Source organism: Loxodonta africana, chromosome 9, assembly GCF_030014295.1.
Source record: "Loxodonta africana isolate mLoxAfr1 chromosome 9, mLoxAfr1.hap2, whole genome shotgun sequence".
NCBI classification, from domain to species: domain Eukaryota; kingdom Metazoa; phylum Chordata; class Mammalia; order Proboscidea; family Elephantidae; genus Loxodonta; species Loxodonta africana.
The window spans coordinates 106,008,295-106,017,873 of NC_087350.1; the positions used below are offsets into that span (position 1 = coordinate 106,008,295).

Consider the following 9,579-nt stretch of genomic DNA (forward strand, 5'->3'; position numbering starts at 1 on the left):
TAACATAACTGCCTCTAATCCCACTTCATTAACATCATAGAGGTAGGATTTACAATTCAGAGGAAAATCACATCAGATGACAAAATGGTGGACAACCACACAATACTGGGAATCATGGCCTAGCCAAATTGACACACATTTTGGGGGGACACAATTCAATCCATAACATTACACCCTTTGGCTCCAAAACATTCACGTCTTTGCCACTTGTAAAACACACTCAACACTTCATATCTTAGCAAAAGTCTCACATCAACTTCAAGTCCAAAATCCAAAAATTGCTCTTCATCTGTGAAATCTTGAATATGTGTTATCTGCTTCCAAAGTACAATGAAGGAACGGGCACAAGCTAGACATTTCCATTAAAAATGGGAGAAAATGGAGGGAAAGAAGGGATAGCAGGTACCAAGCACATCACCAGAATAGTTACATCAGCCTTCAAGGCTTGAAAATAATCCTCAGTTCTCTGAGACCATTTATACAATGGGGCTTTCCCAGACTCTACAATACCTGATAACACCTGCTTTTTTCAGTTTTTACATTATTTTTATATTTCCAGCCTAATTAACATATTTATAGACAGATCTAGCTTTTTCATATGCAATAGAAGAGGAAGGGATGAAAGCAATCTTTGATAAATATTAAAAGGACATTTGGAGGGAATGGATCAGAATGATGCTGACAGTGGTATATTAAGAACTAGGGAAACACAGAATATGAAGTGAAAAGTATTAGGTCCATATAGTCCACAGCCCTCTCCTCATAAGAATATTCCACTTCCAGTGGTAATGTAGACGTTCTGGGTTTTATTTTACGAATGAAGAACGACTTCCGCTAAACTTGGTGGATCAAACATATATTACCTCTACTCTTTCCCTAAACCTCACATAAAGTTTACACATCCATACAGTAACAAAATGGAAATTGTGGACAAGGGAAAGCAAATGAACACATGATAACTAATGTGCAACGAGACAAATGTACGTTCAAATCCAGCAGTGAAGAGAGCCCAGCAAGAAGTACATTTGACTCACAGACCACAGCAATTGGAGGTGCCATTGAAAGTAGGCTGCCTGTGGGCCTGATGAAAAGGATTGTCTGGAAATCTGCATAAGCATCTATCACCTGTACTAAACTGAAGGTTAGTTGTATGAAGAGGCTGAGCCAGACATGGCTCTGGACATGGGATACAAGGCAGAAATGAGGGTGGAGATAATACACGGAAAGCAAGGGATTTGTGAAAGACAATACGGCAAATAGTAAAATGGCTTTTCCCACTCAACTCTGATAACACTGGCCACTGAGCTTTAGCCTCTAAGCATGGTATGAACGAAGCCCTCTCTAGGGCTATTGAGAGAGTTACAGGGGAGGTTTCCCCAGGAATAGCCTGACCTGATCACTGTACAGATAATTTCAGCAGTCAACATATATAAAAATTAGGAAAAATACTGTATTTGTGAATCAAGAAGAAGGAACAGGAAAAAATAAAAAATTCCTGAAAATGAAAACATGATAGGAAAAATTAAAGCGTCAATAGAAATACTGAAAAATAAAGTTGACAAAACCTCCCAAAACAGAAATCAAAAATATATGATAAAAGAAGAAAAATTAGGTGACCCGGACAGAGTATCTAAAATCCAATAGGAAATCCAGAAAGGGATAACAACAGTGAAAACAGAAAATTCTATCAGTGGCATTGGAAGTTATACTTTTGTTTCAAGTCTAATCATCACAGTTGGTGACAGACTATGTTGAGTGGTTGTGCAGTGTAAAGATTCCAACATGGATCTAGAGCCTGAATGCAGGGTTCAAATGCTGGTGCAGCAACCTTCTACATGATGTAGGGCAAGTTACTTAAATTTCTCTTTTCCCAGGAAATAGTGATAAACTGATGTTACTGAGCTGTAGCAAGGACTAACTAAACAAGTTAACAAATATAAAATGCATACAGCAGTGTCTGGCATCTACAAAATTCTCTGTATGCACTAGCTACTATTATTATCCACCACCTGTCTATTAGTTTGTCATACTGAGGTGGCTTGTGTGATTCTATGATACTGGAAGCTATGCCACCAATATTTCAAATCAGGGTGGTCATCCGTGGTAGACAGGTTTTACCAGAACTTCCAGACTAAGATAGGCTAGGAACAAAGACTTGGTGATCTTCTTCTGAAAATTAGGTAATGAAAACCTTACAGAACACTGTCCAACTCAATTGCTCTGGACGCATCATCTGGAGGGATCAATCGCTAGGAGAAGATTCATGAACGGTGAAGCAGAGAGCCAGTGAGGGTGGCAAGGGAGGCCCTTGGTAAGACTGATTGCACAATAACCGCAAGGATGGAATCCAACATGCTGGAGATCATCAGGATGATGCAGGGCCAGGCAACCTTTGATTCTGTTGTACATGAGATTGCTATGAGTCAGAGTCCAGTGGATGGTATCTATCTATCCAATCTACCTATCTGTCCATCTGTTCATCTATCCATCTGTCATCTATCAATCTCTCTCTATCACCTATCTAAATATCTATCCATCTATGTATCTATATATCTATCTACTATTATTATATTCACAGATATATAAAAAACAAACAAAAAAAACAAACCTGCTGCTGTCGAGTTGATTCTGACTCATAGCAACCCTATAGGACAGAGTAGAACTGCCCCATAGCATTTCCAAGGAATGCCTGGTGGATTGAAACTGCCGACCTTTTGGTTAGCAGCCATAGCTCTTAACCACTATGCCACCAGGGTTTCCCACTGACATACAAGACTTCAAAAATTTACTTTCCTCCAAATCATTTTTATTGAGCTCCTAAGATATGGTCTGTCTATAAACAGGAGAGTCATAAATCAAGTATAGGCATAAATAGAAATCAGGAAACAAAGTACTCAATACGGGAAGGAGTTGATGGCAATCCCTAGGATAATGCTGAATACAGATCACAAGGTGACAATATAAGAGTTACCCCACAGGATTAAAGAACAAAGAGTCCAGACTGGAGAAGAGAAGAGCGCTTCAAACAGCATGTATACAAGAAAAAAAAATTACACCAAGAATTATATGAACATGATACGTGTTTGAGCATAATGAAATTATAGTTTCACCTCTGGAGAAGAGTTGAAGGATCAGTTAAAGACAAGAAACATTTAACCAATCTTGGTTTTAAGCAAAATATATCACTCAAATAATGAATACAATGTATGTAATCATAACAACATTGGCATTACATATTATTCTAGTAAAACTACTTGAGTAATTGTATTGGGAGCCCTGTGTGTGTGTACATTTGGCATGGTGGAAGTGGTGTGGTGGGCAGGAAGAAAAGAACATACCCTTTTTTCATAGCAGAAATTCAGTGAATAATATGGAAACTGAAAAATTAAGATATGGATTATAAATATCTATTGATAAATGTGGATATAAATTCCAGCAAGATAGCTAAAATTGATAGTATTGCCAGTAGGTATCAGGAATTAGGGATGTGATGTTTTGGGGCTAAGATGCTGTTACATTTAGTTATAATCCTTGTTGAGTTATTTGATATTTTAGATTTTGAACTGGTAAAAGTTTTAGCTTAAAACTATAGGGCTACAGTTACGGATAATTTGTGCTAATTCGAAAAGGACAATTCCTCTGCAGTGAGGGCCAGAATCCGACTCAAAGGCAGGGGTTTCCCCTCAGGGAGCCCTGGTAGAGCAGTGGTTAAGCACTCAGCTGCTAATCAAAAGGTCACGAATCCAACCCACCAGAAAGATGTGGCACTCTGCTTCTGTAGAGAGTGCAGGCTTGGAAGCCCTACGGGGTAGTTCTGCTCTGTCCTATAGGATTGCTGGGAGATGGAATCGACTCCAAGACAAAGGGTTTGCTTTTGGCTTATTTAACCCCCTCAGTCAGGGATCCTTAATCTAAAGGAAAAGCTGAACCACCGTACATGGCATTTCTGTATCAAAACAGTGGAACACCAAGTAGCTGTTAAAATTTGGACGTAATGGTGTGGAAAAATGTTCACTATATATTAAATCTTGGTGAGAATGAATTATAAAAGAGTATTTTTTTTCCGTGGGTGGTGCGAACCGTTAACAGGCTGGGCCGCTTACCTACGGAAAGTTTGGAAGTCTGTATCCATTCAGAGCCCCCTCAGAAGGAAGGTCAGGTGATCTGCTTCCAAAAAATCAGCCACTGAAAACCCTGTGGAGCACGGTTCTACTCTGACACACATGGGGTCACCAGGAGTTGGAGTCCTCAGTAGTAACCTTTCTTTTTTAATTAAAAAAAAAAAAAAAAAAATCCCGTCATGGGATGGTGGCCCACAAGGCTCATCGCACACAAGATGGCGGTGTTGTCCGCAAGCCGGACGAGTTCTGTGGCAGGCAGGGCAGCCTGGGCTTCGTCTCCCTCTGATTCCCGGGCAGTGGGCTGCCAGGAAACACAGAAGCAGCAGCAGCAGCAGCGACCGAGGCTCCGGTTTGTCTCTCTCCTCCACCTCAACCTGAGCAGGGGGAGGCTGGGCGGCCTGCGTGACTGGGTGGGAAAGAGACGCACTCTGCTTATGGAGAATGGGACTTCTCTTCATCAGACTGGTCAGTTTCCTGAAACGCAAAGTTATCATTGTTGGGCTGGATAATGCAGGGAAAACTACCGCCTTTGTCCATTTTCTATGAATTAAGTTGGCCCTGGTGGCACACCTGCCAAGCACTCTGCTGCTAACCGAAAGGTTGGCGTTTGAAACCACCGAACAGCTCCGTGGGAGAAAGACCTGGAGATCTGCTCCTGTAAAGATTATAGCCTAGAAAACCCTATGGGGCAGTTATGTTCTGTCACATGGGGTCGTTATGAGTCGAAATTGACTCCAAGGCACGCAACAACTAAGTTGTATAGACATCCCCTATAATAGGAAGTAATGTAGAAGAGCTAGTGATTAATAGTACACTTTTCCTAATAGCATATGGAGTCCTTGGGTGACACAAATGGCTAAGCCATCGACTATTAGCAGAAAGGTTGGCAGCTCAAACCCACCCAGACAAGCCTGGTGATCTGCTTTCGAAAGGTCACAGCCTTGAAAGCCCTGTGGTGCAGTAACTCTCTGCACACATGAGGTCACCATGAGTCAGAATTGGCTCCATGGCAACTAACTACAATAACAACAAATATGGGATACTGGGGAAACCCTGGTGGAGTAGTGATTAAGTGCTATGACTGCTAATCAAAGGGTCGTCAGTTCGAATCTGCCAGGCGCTCCTTGGAAATTCTATGCGGCAGTTCTACTCTGTCCTATAGGGTTCCTATGAGTCGGAATCTACTCGACGGCACTGGGTTTGGTTTGGTTTGGATGGGATACTGGTGGCCAAGAATCTCTTAGTACTTACCCGAACCCTTACTCACTTACTATACTAACACTGAGTTTGCAATATTTGTGTGGGCAGTAAGACAGAGAAAAGATTTCTGTAGCTAGAGAGCTCTATAAAATGTTAGCTCATGAGGACTTAGCAAAAGCTAGATTGCCAACGTTAGTTAAAAAATCAGAGGCTAAAGAATGCATGACTGTGACAGAAATCTACCAGTTTTTGAAACAAACCTCTATGAAAGATCATCAGTGGCATATTCAGGCATGCTGCACTTGTACTGGCGAGGGACTGTGCCAAGGATTTGAATGAATGATGTCACAAATTAGGATTAGATCGTCTCTACTGCCTTCTTCTCATAGATGTTTATAAATGAGGTGTTGAGCTTTACCTGAAAAGCTACAAAAATTAATGGTTTAGATATATTTATAATAAACTGATTTAAACTTTTTCTATAAGAAGGAAAATTTAGATCCTTCTAAACTTAGGTCTTGAAGCTGTGATTGACACTTTTCTTATAATGAATCCTCCCAGGACATTGTGTAGCCTGTGGTGAGTAAAAAGGAAGAGGAAGACATTTTTAACTTTAATAGCTATCCTGTCACTATAACCTTCCCTAGTTGAATGTTGTTCTCCTCTTGTTCCCTTAAGTCAAAATACAAATCAGCACAGATACTCAGTTTCCAATATTTTAAAATATATTATTACCTACGAAAAGTATTTTGCATTAGGTTGTGTATGTATTATGTAAATACCTCAAGTTCAAATTAATGGCTTTGATTTATGTTCTAAGTAAAAGTGAATAACATATAATTAATAATACTCTTAATGATAACCATAATGAGATGAATACTCACATTGGTGCTGTCATTTTGTACGTTTCCCCTTATGTTCTCTGTATTGTACTAACCAACCCCCAAAGTCATGAGCTCCTCTTAAAAAAGGAAAAAAGCTTGTGTACATGTTTTTGTTGTTGTTGTCGATCAAATCACACATGGAAACATCTAATGAAACTGAGTGGAATACATATCAAATTCTTAGCTTAGTATTGCTGGTGGACAGCATTGCATGAAGAGAAGTTATCAGATTATCCCTTTATTTGCCTGTATGCCATCTATACTACCTTATAAATTATTATTCCATTAAAAAAAAAAATCATCGTATTTTGGTTGAAAAAACTTTTTTAAAAATTATACATTTATTTTAAATTGTTTTAACATTATATAATTATTCTCCCCTCTCTCCTATTTCTCAATAACCCTCTTTTTTTTTTTAACTGTAGTTAATTTTTTTTTTAACTCTAAGTGATAAAATTGTGAGGAAAAAAACTTTAAACCATTCTTTATTTTCTCATTTGATGTAATGAAAATACATGATTTATGTGTTTTTCAGGTAGTAATAACTACCTTAAGTATTGAAAATAGAATTTCAGATACCTCAATACTGAAAAGGGAATCTTTCCTGAAAAATGGGATATCTTGTACCTTGCTAGGATGCCATGAATCAAAACGGAACAAATGCTGGAAAAGGAAAATGGGATGTCTTTAACGAAAAATAGTCTATTGTTCTTGGGAAAACAATATTCCTAAAGGTTGTTGGCAATCTGTTCCTTTCCAACTCTTAGTAATAGACTGCAAAGGCAATCACCACTTCTAGGGTAGTACCGAGAACAGAGAATTAGAAGATACTGTCTATCATACTACTTCAGAGAGGACTATGAGACTCAGTCAAAACAGAGTAGTAGAGTTGTTGCTGTGAGGGGAGACTCATCAGTATGGTATTTTTAAGTATAGCCCAAGTGGCTAAGAAGACGGGAAATAAGATAGGACCAATGATAAAGTGGGTTACATTAAGCCCTTTCTAAATGCAGCCTATACAGTTTCATAAAGAGGAAACTGTCATCAGACAGTATATGAAAGGAAAAAATGGTGTCTAGCGTAAAAATGGTGCATTATACCAGGATTTACATACAAGAAATAAGTAGAGCTGTAATTCCCCCTAAACACAGAGAAATGCAAATAATTAATATACACCTGATTTTTTTAAGAAAAAAAATATGATAATAGCTATGCTTAAAGGAATCAGTTTCTCCGCAGGATGCATTATAGTGGGAAGGGACCTGGGTGGGGAGTGAATGAGGAAATTTGGGAAGTATTATAAGAAATAATCTAGGTATTAATAAATGACCTTCATGACCACAGCCTCACATGAGATTGTGAGAATATCATAACATTTTCACCAGAGCCTTAGTCAATGATATTAAATTGGATTAGTGGGAAAAGTGATCAGTATATTTGTGCAGAATGAAATTACAATTAAATTATTATCAAACATTATTTTAGAAAGAATTGGAACAATTAATAAGAACCAGACATATAATAAGCAGTAAAACACTTGCTTTCCTACCTTATTTATGCCCTCATCAAAGGCCAGATTTATTCCATTTTGAACATTGAGAAGCCATGGTCAATTTCAGACTACCAGATAAGATACTTTTCTCAGTAATATCTTTTCATTTATAATTCTCCCATAAAATGAAAAGTTTCATTACAGTTAACCTAATTTCAGTATACTGCAGAGAAATATCATTGACCCTGTTTTTAATCTCCAGAGGCAAAACTGACAACTGGCTCCCTTTCTTTAAAAGAAAACCATTTTTACACTTGGAAACTATTATTTAATAGCCCCTCAACCACTTTTGATTCAGTCTCAATAATCCAAGTTACTCTAACCTATCCTCAGAGACCAGATTCCCCAGTACATTAATTATCTTTGTGGCTATCAACTGAATATACTCCAATTTGACTACATCCCCATTTTGTTCCTGAGCTCAGAATTGAACATATTATTCTAATAAGGGCCTGACCAGTGTTGAGTATAATGAGATGATCATTTTTCAAATTATAATATTTCCCAGCATGGTGTGTGCTTATACTGTACATTTTTTTTTTTACTCACATTGTATGTCTAATTCATAATTGACTTGTGATGTCCTCTGACCTCCAGATCTTTTTCTTATAGAAAACTGTAATGTATCAAAAACTGAGACTTCACAACCTCTTAGGAGTTCTATCCCTGAATACTTATTTTTCTTGAACTTCTGATTCCATTAATTTTTGTACTTTTAAATTTATGTCTTAGATTCTTGGTATTAGTAATATATAAGGAATGTAATTATTCAAGGAAGATTAAAAAAAAGAAAATAAACCCTAACTTCTAGTATATTTTTTTTAATTCATAGCCCGACTTTGGGAAAGACAACATTTTTGGTCTTCAGCATTATCTCTGTGAAATAAGATTATTGGAAGAAGGGACAGCTAAGATTTCTTTATCTGTATATTGTAAATTCTGGCATTAAATACTGCCTATATATATCAAGGATCATATACCAGTCAGAATCAACTCAACAGCAGTGTTTTGGTTTTGGGTTATGGATATCTAGGATAAATATTAAGTGAATATTTATTGAGCATACACTTTCTCTGTGTTATACACTGTTCCAGCCACTGAGATAAAGGCAGTGAGCAAAAACGTACAAAAATAGTTTCCCTCATGGAGCTTATATTCTAGTTGGGGAGATTAATAAACAACATAAGTAAGTCCTAGAAAGGAAGGGAGAAAGAGAAGGAGAGTAGGAGGGAGGAAGGAAGGGAGTAAAAAAGGAAGGAAGGAAGGGAGTAAAGAGTGGAGGAAGGAGGAGAGGGAAGGAGAAGGGAAATTAGAAATATGGAGAGGTAGATTTTTATGTCAAGTGGGCAGGAAATGTTTTCCTTAGAAGATGAAAAGGAAGTAACAGCAGAAAGAAGTGAGCAAAGCTGTTACCAGGGGAAGAACACATGGCAGAAGGAATAACAAGTAGTAACACCTTGAGGTAGGAGGGTGACTGCATGTTTGAAAAAACAACAAAAAAACAGTGTGCCTGGAGCACAGTGGTCAAAAGGGAGAGTATTCAAAAATTAGATCAGAGATAAAATGAAGCCAAGGAGAGACCATGTAGTGCCCTGTGGTTCATTTAAGGACTTTAAGTTAGATAGGGCCTTCTAAAATATTTTGAGGACAGAAATGACACAATTTAATGGGATCACCCTGAATATTCAGTTAAAATTGACCAAATGTAAGAGCAGTGATGAGTTAGGAGGCTGTTGAAATAATTGAAATGAAAGATCATGGTAGAAGGGTGTTGCAGTTATCCAAATGAGAGATAATGGTAACTTGGACCAGATAATAGTCA

General features: G+C 37.9%; 1 pseudogene; it reads left to right on the forward strand.

The window, feature by feature from the left end:
- The first annotated feature begins 4,562 nt into the window (after positions 1–4,562).
- On the forward strand, positions 4,563–5,720 carry LOC100671360 (ADP-ribosylation factor-like protein 5A; annotated as a pseudogene).
- The last annotated feature ends 3,859 nt before the right edge of the window (positions 5,721–9,579 follow it).